The 14,534-nt window shown below is 44.9% G+C and overlaps 1 protein-coding gene across 2 annotated transcripts in view; it reads left to right on the top strand.

Moving 5' to 3' along the window:
* Positions 1-10,826: 10,826 nt before the first annotated feature.
* BCLAF3 (BCLAF1 and THRAP3 family member 3) overlaps positions 10,827-14,534 on the top strand; it is a 106,330-nt gene continuing 102,622 nt past the window's right edge. For both annotated transcript variants that reach the window (XM_063450195.1, XM_063450194.1), the window contains exon 1: positions 10,827-11,062. The gene's annotated coding sequence lies outside the window, so the exon portion shown is untranslated. The remainder of the gene's footprint in view (positions 11,063-14,534) is intronic.

Genomic DNA, 14,534 nt, shown 5'->3' with positions numbered 1-14,534 from the left:
CAGGCTTCAAAAATAACCTTATCCGTAATCTAGGATACATACCCCCCTCCCATGCTACCTGAACGGGCCAGTAGTGCTCAGAGGGCTCCCTAAGAGGCCTCCAAGTAATACCGAATGGGTGGGCATGCTGCTTATGACGCACAGTCTCAGCGCAATAAATCGCCATGCATGACTCACCCAGGATGTAACCGCGGCCGCCCACAATAGACAATGTTACAATATGGAATAGGTTGTACCCCTTACTGCTGGGTTGTCCCGTGTATAAGTGCGTGTTGCCATCAACAAAGTTTTATTCAAGAATAAATTTTATGTAATTGGTTAACTATTTTTTTTTATTTTATTTATTTTTTTTTTGGGGGGGGGGGAATTCTTAGATTTGTAAGGTTCAAATGCTAAAGAATGATGTGGAAAAGTGAAAGCGAAAAATACGTACACCCTCCCCTGGCACCCGCCTCAACTAAATAATGCTAATCCCGCGATACGTGGGTGCACGTAGGCAGTAAAGCTGTGGGCCTCGCCCAAGAACAAGCCCTAGGCCTGCCGGAGCCGATCAAAATATCCGCATATGGCTCCACCCATGAAGTGTTCTACAAGCGGATTTTTAAATCTCAAAACGGATACAGATTATACCATATCATCAATATCCACATAAAGTTTCTCCTTAGTTGAACAGGTTTTTCCCCCCTTTGTTGTTGTTTTTGACAAGTAAAATGTAACTTGGCCATTAGCGCACAGCATGCTATCCAACTGCTTCGTACTTTGTCCCCTTAGCTCCTGTTTTATTATACAATTTTTATCATAAACATATATACATTTTGTCTTTGTTGTTTTTTGTTTTTATTTAATTTTTTTTTTTTTTTATGATAAGCAGGATGCAAATTGGCAAAGAGCACACATCTAGCTATTCAACTACTTTGCTCTTTGTCCCCTTTGCTCCGGTGTCATCACACAATTTTATCATAAACATACGTATAACCATAAGATGATATGTAATATGCAACCGGGCGAGCTGGACAAAGCAGGCCGCCTATCTGTTTTGCCCCTTTGCTTCAGAACAGTGAGTAGAGTCCCCTGCAGGTCCTCATCTGTACCCTCAGGCAGGCCCCTCACACGGAGATTGTTCCTCCTGGACCGATTGGCCATATCCTCGAGGGCTAGGTCCATTTCAACCATGTGGGCAGACACACGGTTCACCCGGTCGACCACAGCATTATGGGCCTGTGTGGAGGCCTCCACATGGTCTTCTAGTTTCGCGGTACGCTCCCCCAAGGCCCCGATTTCAGCCTGGAGCACCGCTGTGGCTCTGGCGATTTCACCAGCCAGGAAAGACTGCACCTCCGCCAACTTCGCCAGGACAGATTCCCGGTCATCGGGCAAAGTCTCCCTTTCCGCGCGGGGGGAAGCTTGTGGGGATGCCCCAGCGCCATCTTGGGTCCCTTGACGGGTCGGCCTTTGCGCCGACATCAGGTCCAGGACGGTGCTGCCGGAGTCAGCACCCCGCTTAGGTAGCTTTTTGGAGAGCCTCTTCTCCATTCTAGGGAGCTCCGTGGGGCAATTAATATCAAAAAGGTCGCTTTTGTAGGCTTCTAGGGCGCTTTAGTCGGGAGCCTCAGTGAGACACGTCCAGTCTCATCGACGGTCAGACCACGCCCCCGAAACAGCGGCTGAAGTCCCATTTTCTATTATAATCTCCAGAGAGTGGGAGTATCTACCCCATCAATATCCTCTTTAGTTACCCCCTCTCTGAGGAGAGCCAGGAACATTTCTTTTCTACTTACCCTGTTTTCAGTATTCCCATCCTTTTGTGTACCAGATGGTCTGGATGTTAATGAACCTGGTCTTGGGAAGCCTCTCTCACCAGGGTTCTTGGGTGACCAGTGTCCCAATTCTCCTAATTGCATAATCACCTCATTAACCAATTGCAATGTGTTTCCGGTTTGATTAATAAGCAGTGTCATTATCACCTGCTTATATGTTAGAGGGGCAGTTTTTATGATCTTATTTCTCATTTGAACTGTCACAGGCATTTCCATCAGTCTATCCAGTTGTTGTGAATTCTGGATAGCCTGTCTGACCATCTCCTGTGTCAGTTTCCTTACTGCATCTGTCATGGTTTGTCATTGTCTGACCAGTCACTGACAGATGGATACCGCAATTTTAACCCTATCTGGACAAGCTCCAGGAAAGTTAGTGAAGCCGGATTCCCATCTACTGCAGGAGGTCCGTTTAACAACATCCTCCTGACATTCTCATCCTCTGAGATAGTAGCCAACTTTGCTGAGTCTATGGCATCAAGAATAATGACTAGTCTGACAACCCACTCATCCAGCGGTTTCTTTGACCGCTGTCTGAAGGTTGAAAGAATATCAGCCATCTCTTGCTGTGTATAGTCTTCCATGGAGGTTCTGCTAACTTGCCCCAGGTCAGTGTACTCCAATTTTCTTTTGACCACAGGCAATGCATTTACCCCTTCAGACTCCTCATCTGAGCTCCAGATGTTACCATCCCAAATTTCAGGATCCCAGTCGGGTCCTACTTGTGCTAAACACACCTGCATCTTCCTCTTGCTAATCTTATGAGTCCCAACCTTTCCCTTGGCCCTAGTTACCTTCATCACAGATTTTGGCAATAACATTTCATACAAATGCTCTTCTTTTTCCATCTGACATTTATCCTTGTGTGCCTGTCTAAATGCAGTAAGCATTACCCAACCTCTTTTCTGCCACTTATCTTTTGGAAACTCTCACAGACAAGCAAGAAGGTTAGTAGGCATTTCACTTTTTCACATTTATAGTCACATTTACCAGTTGATCGAGCCCATTCACTGGCAATCAATGCATATGGCTCATCTTCCCATCCGGGAATGATGGCGTCATCATCCTCTTTCTTCTACTTTTTAAACATTGTGCAAATGTCTTATGTTTTTTTTTTTTTTTTTAAACTTGCCCTCCTTGGGTATATGTGTTCTATGTGTTTAATTTCACTTGAACCTGGTGTCTGGCTTATTGTCTTATTCTTCGCTCAAGCCTGCCCAGGTGACTATTCTGGCTGCAGAACCGACCACACTGGCTTTCTACACACTCCGTGAGGTGTATAGGGGCATCTATGATCGAGCCAACAATCTCACACTTTCAGGAACAGCCATTTAATACACTTACCCAGTCAGCACTGGCTTCCAGCACCTGTAAAGGCGTGTAGGTGCACTGTTACTAACCAAGCACAATCACCCATTCGTGTCAAAATCACCCCAAACAATCTTGTGGTATTGGTGACATTACCTCAATACTTGGTATTGAGCTTATTGAATTAACAGCAATTCAACCTTATTCAGGACGCTAGCCTGTTTAAGTATAATCAATCTTGCTCTTGCAACGACATACAATTATTTTCAAGTTTACACAATGTTCAAAGAATCTCTAGAAACCGTAATGATTGTTACCTGATCTTAAAATCTCTATAGTATATTTACTGCAGCACTCTAACAGCTTTTTAAAACAGCTCTTTTTCTTTTCTTCGTGGTAGAAACTAAACCTCGTAAAATGTTAGTTCACTTTCACTGAAAATCTACATAAACAATTTTTTATTTTATTTTTTTGTATTCTTTATTTTTGCAGTGCGGGTAGTTACAGCCAAGTGTGCTACGCCACAACAGCGTCAGCAGACAAATCATCAACATACATAGTGTTACATTTGCGTGGCATGGAAATACTTTGCACTATATATTTTTTGACAAAAAAGAACAAGTTAAAGTAGATTAGACATAAACTTTCCCTGAATAATATGATCTGACTATACATGCAGTTACGTTGATATGAGGATTCTCTGAGCATACTTGCACAAATTCTGTCTAGCGTATACTTCGCTATGGGTTACATTTGAGCATTAATTCTGAAAGCTGAACATTCGCTAGCTAACATTTGTCTTAGATACAAGATATATAAAAAGAAATAACCTTGGTGAGACATAAAAGTAGTAGGAGTAACATGAGCAAACCCAGGAGACACGCTAGGTAACTTCATTTAAGGGTAAACACGTTTGGCTAGGTTATGAACCACTGGGGGTTAATTTGAGCCAAAGGGACTTGCAGTCATATGCTGATGGTAATAGGAGAGCTGAATCAGCGTGGTGTGAGTAGCAGTTGTTAACCTCTAACTTAATAGCTATCATGTTAGTCAGGGGTGTTCCAAAACATAGGTAAAAGCCCTGCGTTAGCCCCTTCTGGCCTGCACCTCCCTGACAGCATTAGGGACCTATGCCTACTACTACCGTGAATCACAATGCAAATTAAACATAGAAAGCATCACCCAGGTATGTAAGCATTGTTCTTGTAGTAGCAACTTCAGCTTGTGCCTCGTGTTGAAAGGTCCCAGTTGTTTCCTCAGTGGAGTAAAAGTTTCTGTGAGAGTCCTAGGCCGTGGGCCTCTGGGTGCACCTGTCGGGATTGCGTTGTTTGATGCCCATTTTGGTGGCTTAGTCCGTTGGGCCCAGTGCTGGCCCCCAAAAGCAATGTGGCTGTTAAGAAATCCTATGCCCATTCGGGCTTTAGCTTTGGGCTGGTGTGTAGGGCGTTGTGTTGTCGCTTGGGAAGGGCGCCCGGTTAAGATGTTGTGGGGCATGATAGCGTAGCTCACCCAGGGGCCGTCTGTTGTGGACAGAGGGTCCAGGAATTCTTCCAGCTCCACTCTTACTCTGCCTGTGTTAAGAGATGCCTTCGTCCCCTGAGCTGGCTGGTCACTCCCCTCCTCGATCGGCTCCGTCTTGTTGGCAGGTCAAGCACATGGCGTGCGCTCGGCGGCCATCTTGAGGGGTGTCGTTCAGACTGTATTCCACTGTAGGGTGGCTGTGCCAGGCCAAGGTAGGCTGCATTAGTGGCTCCCCATGCAGACCGGGATAACCCCCCCGGTCCAGAGGGGGGACGGGGGGGAGGCCCGACGCCGGCCGGAGACCCGGGAGAGCGGCCGTCTCGTCCCAGCTCAAGATCCTGCACACTCCGGGCCCTTGTCGGATCACCGTTGGTGCCAGTTGCGGTCTTGGTGGGTATATCCGCGTGCCCCTGTCACTGGGGATCAGGTTGGTCACCTGTGTGGGTTGCTGGTTAGGTTTTGGTCCCCAGTTAATGCCGATTTTTCGGCCCTGGAGCAGGAGCTCAGACAGAGCACGTCTGATCCTGCCGGCGGTCAGGCCCCGCCCCCTACATAAACAGTTCTTAACAATTTCAAAACATAATTTTCTTATCTTTAAAATTCTAGCACCTCCCTAGCAACTATATTTTACAATTCTCAACTCAATTTCCACTCATCCTGTCCGTGACGCCTAATCATTAAATTCATGAAGCGCCAATATCAGAGAGCAATAATCAATTACCCTAAGGTTTTTAAAGATATTGGTGGGAACCAAAACCCTATTCCTGATGAGTGAATTGAGTATTTGAGAAACGGGAAAAAAACTGTAAAGTACTTGTAAATAATCAATACAAACATTATTGACTAACAAAGACGTAATTAATAATCAATCATTCAGCTTAAAATTCAGCTTAAAGGAACAGCTAAAAAAACAGCTTAATAAAAACAGCTTAATACAAAAAAAGCTTAATAATACATCACCATAAGAGAGAGACTTGCTGCACTCGACTGAGAGAACTTCTGGCAGTCAGGCTTGAAGGGGACCCTCTCTTACTGGGAAATCAGCTTAAGCAGCAATAGGCGTCCGTATTACAGATGGGTAGTACTCCAATGAGTGCCAAATTTTCTTGTCTTTTCTTGTCTTTTATAAGTTAATAGTCTGTACTTTTCAAAGACCATTGTACCCAGCTAGGAACTCACTCCAGACCCTCAAATCATCCTTAAGCCGCTTGGTAACCCGGATAAAGTGATGGGGAAGACTAATGCCGACGATAGCCAGAGACAGCCGCCTACAAAACACCCGACCCATAGGCATGATCTGACACACAAAGTTCAGGTGGCCCAACAGGGATTGCATCTACCGAAGCTGCACTTTTCGAGCACCCCTCACCTGATCAATTATGGCTATATGGATCCCTAATTTGTCCACAGGCAAATGAAAAACCAAGCTGGTGGAGGTAATCTCAATACCCTGGAAGGAAATCACCGCCCTTGGGCCCTCCGTCTTGTCCTCTGCCACTGGAACTCCCAAATCTATCATAACCGCCCTAAACTGTCCCAACAAATCCTCACACCGCGAAGAATGCGCACGACCAACGAACAAGAAATTGTCGAGGTGCAAGAGAGAAAAGAAGCCAGACACCCACACCACGATCCATTCCAACAAAAAAACTAAAAAAAAGAAATCGAGCAACCCATGGGAAGGCACATGTCGTAGAAAAAATTCCCCTGAAACTGACACCCCAACAAATGAAAACAGGTAGGTTGAACTGGGAGCCACCGAAAAGCCAACTGAATGTCCGACTTAGCCATCAGGGCCCTGGGCCCTGCTTCCCGAACGAGATCCAGAGCCCTATCAAACAAAGCGAATCGGACCCGACTATCCTCCTTTGATATCCCGTCATTAACCGAAGATCCCACTGGAAAGGACAGGTGATGAATAAGCCGAAATGCCCCCGGTTCCTTCTTAGGAACCAGGCCCAATGGGGACACCCGCAAATTATCAAACTTAGGAATGAAAAACAGACCTGCCATCCGTCCCATCACCACTTCCTTTCTCAGCTTAGCTGCCAGCACCCCTTCATACCCCGGACGGAGGACAAATTGTGCGCAAACGACACCTCCTCCGATGGAGTAAATGGGATCCGAAAACCCTCTGTAAAACGTTCCCATAGCACTCGTGCGTCCCTACGCCTGGGATACCGCATGAGCCACGGCAACTCGCTGAAGAGCCAACAGATGCCTTTCTTGTGCCCCGCCGACGCTCCACCAGAAGCACCGGCGGTCGAAGGAAAGGACGATGTTGACGGACGACAGGGAGTCATTAGAAGCAATGCCATCCTGCATTCCAAAATCCAGGTGCGGTCCAGGTGCGGCTGTACCACCATCTTCTGCCGGTCATACTTACAGTAAAAACAAAAGAAAGTTAACTTAAACCAGCACTGTCCCCATAAACTTTATAAGCCCCCCAAATTAAATCCAAATATCTAAACAACAATGGGGCCCGCTCCGGAAACCTTGCCAACATAATGCTGACAAAGGCTGTAAATCCTTGAAACCAATTTCCGTAGGTACTGGGGAGCTGCTTACCTTTTTAACTCTCCATGGCCTCACCGCGTCGCGGTTTATCAGCCGATTCCCTACCGAGGACCTGACACCAGGAGGGGGCCCAGTGGCTTGCTCAGTATGCCGCCGGGTGCGAGGCCCCTCCTGTCTGCCCGGCCAGCCACCACAGACACCGGTCTGCAGCTCCACAGTGAGCAGAGCTGCAGACCATGTGTCTTGCAAAACTGGCCAATCAGAGCGTTGCTGCAGGTTACCATGGCAACGCTCTGACAGATCTCGCGAGATTACATGATCTGCAGGTCCACCGGAAGTAATGGCCACCAGACCACCAGGGAGCCCACTGGACCACCAGGGAATAAATTTAGGTATGCAGTCCCCTCCCTCAGCATCAACCCCCTTATCTTAGCATCAGCCCCTCCCTCACCATCAACCCCCCTCCCTCAGCATCACTCCCCCCACCATCACCCCAACCCCCTCCATCGGCATCACCCCCCACCATCACCCCAACCCCCTCCATCAGCATCACCCCCCACCCTCACCATCAACCCTCCTCCTTCAGCATCACCCCTCCCTCAGCATCAACCTCCCCGCAACATCACCCCCTCCCTCACCATCAACCCCCTTCAGCATCACCCCCCACACCATCACCTCCTCTCCCTCCCTCACACCATCACCCCCCTCACACACACAGCCTCCCCAGACACACTGTCATCACCCCCCACACTGTCAGCCTCTTCATGCATCCACACTCACATTAACCACTCCTAATCCTGTTAATCTCACCTGCCCTCACTCTGCCACACTCACCCTGTCACATGAACCCCCCTTAATCCTGTCACACTTGTCCCTCCTACCATGCCACAATTGCCCTGACACACTTAACTCCACTTGCCCTGTCACACTCCCCCATCTAACCATGTCAATGTCATACTCCCTCTCAACCCCCACTCTGTCCATTTACTAGGGATCGACCGATTATCGGTTTTACCGATATTATCGGCCGATATTCGGTATTTTCGGCAATATCGGTATCGGCCAATATAGCTACCGATATTGCCGATAATACCTCCTAGGACCGCCAGGCTCATTACAAGCCTGGCGATCCTGGAGGGGCCGGCAGCAAGCGCTGACTTTCCTTGCCAGCAGCTCCTGCAGCTCCCCAGTGTAAATCTCGCGAGACCCGCGGCCGCAGAGCGTTGCCACGGGTTACCATGGCAACGCTCCGCGCGGCACTAAGGGCCGCGAGATTTACACTGGGGAGCTGCAGGCAAGGTAAGTCAGCCCTCCACAGTACTTAAACCACCGGACCACCAGGGAATACTATATCCCCCCTCCCTGGTAAGAAGCAGGGAGGGGGGACCAAAAGACAAAAAAAAACACAATTTAAATATAAAAATAAATAACATAAAAAATCCCCCCCCCCCACACACACACACACACTACATTACATACACACACACACTGCATTACATACATACACACACACTGCATTACATACATACACACACACTGCATTACATACACACACTGCATTACATACACACACACACTGCATTACATACATACTACATTAGATACACACATACACACTGCATTACATACACACACACACTGCATTACATATATACACACTGCATTACACACACACACACTACACAAACACACACACACTGCATTATATACACACTACACAAACACACACTCTGCATTTACTATACACACACTACACAAACACACACTGCATTCACTATATATACACACTACACACACACTGCATTCACTATATATACACACTACACAAACACTCACTGCATTCACTATATATACACACTACACAAACACTCACTGCATTCACTATACACTCTGCATACACTATATATACACACTACACAAATACACACTGCATACACTACACACACAGCTCCCCTGTCTAAATACACTTCATCCACTACATGTGGCATGTATATTTTGTGCATTTACCGTTAGAAATAGTTTATTTTTTCAAAATGGTAAATGTACAGAATATCGGCAAGTTACCGGCTATCGGCCTGAAAGTTCAAAGATTATCGGTATCGGTATCGGCTCTAAAAAATCAATATCGGTCGATCCCTACCATTTACCCCCTTCACCTTGACACGCTCTCCCTGCCACTGGTTCCCCTTTACTCACCTTGTCACAGTCACCAGCTGAAGACATTCATCATACACACACAGGCAAGAAACATAGCTTTGCCATAAACACAATGCACAAAGGCTACAGGCAGACCCCCCTACACACAACACACTTCAAGCAGCTACCCCATACGCATACATGCTCACAGACAAAAACGCAAACATGTTTACAGAGACATACATTCACACACACACACACACACACACAAGGATACTCTCTGTAAGACACACTTTAAGGCACATACACAGGTAAACTGTGCATCAATGTGTATATGTGACAGTGTGCATGTATTGCAACTATTTTTTTCACTTTTTTGTTAGTGGGTAGTGATGTCCCGAACAGTTCGCCTGGAACCGTTCGCCGGCGAACATAGCGCGATGTTCGGTCCGCCCCCTATTTGTCATGGAGGTGGGAGGGTCTGGGAGGGAGGGTCTGCTGCTGATTGGCTGGAATGTGTCTGCTGACTATGAGGTACAGGGTCAAAGTACTCAATGATGACGAAAAAGGGGCGGACCGAACATCGCGCGTGTTCGCAACCGCGAACACGCTATGTTCGCCGGCGAACGGTTCCCGGCGAACTGTCTGGGACATCACTATTAGTGGGGCCTCATGGCCTCATGTTTGAGTTTTGCCTAAGGCCTCAAAAAGTCTAGAGCCGCCTCTGATTCAGAGTAAAGGAGACAAGTGCGATATTGTTTTGTGCGATCTCCATTTCTTTAAAACCATTCCTATCAAAGAATGATCTAATACTGTAAATTGGTCAATATCGTTCACTTGCCAAGGGAGGGTGTGTAAAGGAATTGTAACAAAACTTTGCTCTAGCTCACAAAAGGATTTTATATTATTTATATTCATCCATTCTAATATTCTACTGAAAAGGGCTGCTATATAATAATGTAGAGCATTGGGTAACAGGCCTTCTCTTTCCTTAGGTCCCAAAAGAATATTATTAGCAATATGTGGGGTTTTTACTGTTCTATATAAAATTGGGCTGCAACTTTAGTAACTTTAAAAGCAAATGTTCTTCTAATTTTAATGCATTTTTTCTGCATAATACATATGCACGTTATCATGTTTTGCATAACAACTGTACTTCCTGCATATTTTGTCTCTCATAGTGCTCTTACCTAGAGCTATTTACAAAGTTAGCAGTCATAGACAGTATTACAAAAGGATGTTTAATTAAACAAAGTGGTCCTTGAAGAGAGGAGTAACCTGCTCCTGGGTTTCAGTTCACCATTTCAAGTATTACCAGATCACAGCCACAAACTGCTGCATTATGTTAAATGAACTAAACACGCACACCACTAGAGTTTAGCCAAATATTTGTTAAATACAGTAATAATCATTTAGCAGGTCTCTCTCACACACACCATTGCAGTACAGCAGAGACACTGTAGGCCATGTTCCTCACTGCATGTAAAAGTGTTAGTGTAAACAGAGCTCAGTGAGTGCACACAGTTCAGTATGCAGCCTCCAGGCAGAGCTGCAGCATGTGTGATTGGGGCTGAGCTCGGCTATTACTTCCGGGGGAGTTGCACAGTTCATCAGGCAGCAGATTGCAAGCAGTGACTGCAAACTGGAGCTCAGATCGGGCAATCGGACTAGGACTACTTACCTCCCATCCTGGAATAAAGGGATATCTGCTCGCACTGCCCCCCCATACCCTGACAGGAGCTTTATAAATACCACCCCGCCTCCTGGTAAGAGATTCACTTACATATCAGGGCTGAGGGGAAGGAGAATGAGATGGGATCGTGCACGTTTCAGTGAAAAAAAAGATCCAAAAATAATATATAATCTTATCCTGAAAGATCTCATTGGGCAGAGCTGGTAAGAGGTCATTTAGAATACAGAGGGCATAGAACGATTGCAGGGATGAGAATCGGTTACATTGTATCAGTGATAGAACATGCTGCATGTCACTGACTGCCGTAGGTGCTGCACTTTGTAGTGGCCCAGGCCCCCCATGCAATAATTTGATTAGACACTGTGTTGGTATGCTATGTGACCCCTGGCGGTTAGTTCCTTTGTAATCCCTTCCCTGGATTGGAGACTCTGCATCCACTTTTTTATATGTGCATTGTGCCTTAATTTCCTTTTGTTCTTCATCCTATATCGCTCTCACTGAGATATTGCACTAATGTCTGGATAAAAGAACTGGGATTTTATGAGAGTGTGATAGCTTTTGTAGCATATTTAAAATATATAGATAAAAGGGCACGTGTTTTGTATGGATTTTAGACCGAAAAGCAGTTACTTGGATAAGATGAGTCCTCAGTTAAAACAGGTCTGATGTGTCATTTTATCTGGAGATCAGAAGCTTTCTGTAATACAATACATTTTGCAAATATCTGCCGTTCCGCTACTGAACTGTACCACTGCACTATGCTGGTTGGGGTTTAGTGGATTTCACATGGTGGTTTTATTTTTAATAATGCACATTTTATTATCAATACAGTGTTTTACAGTGCTGCATTTTTGGGAAGGAAAAAAAAAAAGTTATTGGGTTTTGGACTGTACTGATGTATGTTTAGCATTTTGTAACCAAAATAGCACCAGTGTTGCTTTTATAAATATTCACAATGTGAATAAGCCTAAAAGAACATATACATTTTTAAAAATCCATAATTAAAATTGACAGTATCACATTTTTGAAACTTCTATTTAGTAAAATATGAATTAAAGGAACACTCCCTATCACTTTTTTTTCTTTACTGCTTTAAATATCTGCTCGCCTTTTTCATAAAAAAAAATAAAATCGAAAAAACACATTAACCCCTTAAGGACACATGACATGTGTGACATGTCATGATTCCCTTTTATTCCAGAAGTTTGGTCCTTAAGGGGTTAAAGGAACACTGTCAAATAAAAAGCAATATGTCTAACATTCAATAGCTATTCCTTTAAAAGCGATGCATTTAAAGTTGTTAGCATGTTTGTTTGGTGGGAGGGGGGTTAATTATGTAAAAGCAAGGTTGTTTTTAGCTGCAGTTGCTTTAAAAAAAAAAAAATGTTTGTTTTCAAATCTCATGTGTGGTTTTTTTTTTTTGTTTTTTTTTTGTCCAGCACACACTTGGCTATCTATGCTGGACATTGTCCAGGCAGAGACTTCTCACTGAGCAACTTTGTGTAAAGATTGAACATGTATGTGACTGGCGAATCATGCATGTTTTAAAGTAAAGAGTATAAGTGGAAAGCACCAAGACAGGGCATATCACCTGTCCCTTTCAATTAGAACTATAGTTTAAATGGAGTGAGGCAGCAAAGCCTCCTGGCTGTCAAGTAGAAACACAGGTGTTTTTATAAGAGGGTTGGTTTCTCTTGAAATGTACACTTCTCTAAAACAAGTGTGCAGGGACGGGAACATAACACCAGCTAACGTGCTTTGGGTGCCTGGGGTACACCTTTAAACTTACTTTATTCTAACGCAAAGACATTATCCTCACTGTAGCTCAATAGTCCTACAGTGAAGTCAATCAAATGACTCCTGTCCGGTCAGATGCTTCCCATAGAGAAGCATGCATGTGCGGCTATCCCTCGATTCTCTGTGAGAAGCATTGTGCCTACTGTTCTTATTGGGCGCACACCGCATCCAGTGTCAGCACACTTAGCGAGTAGTAATATATTAAATAACTGTATATGTTTGTGTTCAAAGACCCATGTTGCTGCCTGAATGATGGGTACCTTTTAGGATTCGAATGACTAAACCGTGAATAAACAATGCTTTTTCTCACAAAGGGTATTGTTTTTCTTTGCAAGGCGTCAGTGGTAGCATCTATGCCCCCTAAACAGCTTCATTAAAATCAAACTGAGTTATCTAAATGTAAAGTGACAATGACAATTGACAAAATCTCATTACGTAGTTTGCATTAAGCTATACACTGTGCTGGCAAATGTATGGTTTCAAAGATGTACATAGCTAAAGACTGAGCACATCTCTTGTTTAAATAGTCATCCCACAATGCATTTTTTTTGGTGGTAGGCCAGTGCATTCAGCAGAGGCCATTTTGTCGACCTGGGGTTTAGTTACTTTAGCACTGGCTGTGTGCAAGCCAATATGTGTTGCTAAATATACATTTCATTGCTGTTTATACATGAAGGTAGGAACATTGCAATTGTTACCCATGGATACACAATAGAATTAAGATATTGTACTCAAAAGCTGTATTAGTTAACCATTAGCTTGAATGACAGGGCAGGGCCTGATAACAATGTAAATAGATTGGTACATGATCACATTAAGCGTTTACGTTATTGTAAATCACCATGAAAATTACATATTCCAAGTAAGTTTCAAACTATATATGTTTGGGAAACCTCTGCATTCCTGTTATTTATGTGTAGGATTAAGCCATGTAGGACACTAGAGGCACCCAGACCACTTCAGCGCATTATAGTGGTATGGGTGTACTGTTCCAGGTCCCTTAAACCAGCAATTGTACTTCTTGCAGTTTGCAAGAAACTGCAATAATTACCTTTCAGGGTTAACTCGACCTCTAGTGGCTGTCGACCAGACAGCCTCTTGAGGGACTTCCAGGCTGTTAGGCGACTTTTGGTAAGATATCATTTGTGTGTTTGTCAGTGAGTGTGTGTCTCTTTTTTTTTTTGTGTAAATTTAAAGTGACACTATAATGTTAGGTCTACAAACCTGTATTCCTGACGCTATAGTGTTTAACTATTTAGATAACCCCCCCCCCCCCTCATTCCCCTTATTATTTCCCCTTAAAATATATACCGTATTTTTCGCTCCATAAGACGCACTTTTTTTCCCCTCAAAAGTGAGGGGAAATGTCTGTGCGTCTTATGGAGCGAATATGAAGCTTTACTTACCTGTCTTGTCGCGTTGGCCGGCAGCACAGGGCGCACCGCGGTAGTGGAACTTGAATTTCATGTTCCGGTTTCCGGCGGGACTGAAAGGAAGTGTGCACAAGCTGAGTGCGCACTTCCTTTCAGTCCCACCGGAACATGAAATTCAAGTTCCACTACCGCGGTGCGCCCTGTGCTGCCGGCCAACGCTGCAAGACAGGTAAGTAATTATGGGACAAGGGGAGGGGGACAGTATGGGGGAGAAGTCTATGGGGAGGGAGGGGGATGAAGTCTATGGGGAGGGAGGGGGATGAAGTCTATGGGGAGGGAGGGGGATGAAGTCTATGGGGAGGGAGGGGGATGAAG

Source organism: Pelobates fuscus, chromosome 1, assembly GCF_036172605.1.
Source record: "Pelobates fuscus isolate aPelFus1 chromosome 1, aPelFus1.pri, whole genome shotgun sequence".
Classification (NCBI taxonomy): domain Eukaryota; kingdom Metazoa; phylum Chordata; class Amphibia; order Anura; family Pelobatidae; genus Pelobates; species Pelobates fuscus.
Note: the sequence above shows the minus strand (reverse complement) of the source record. Positions and strands in the feature narration are given on the sequence as shown.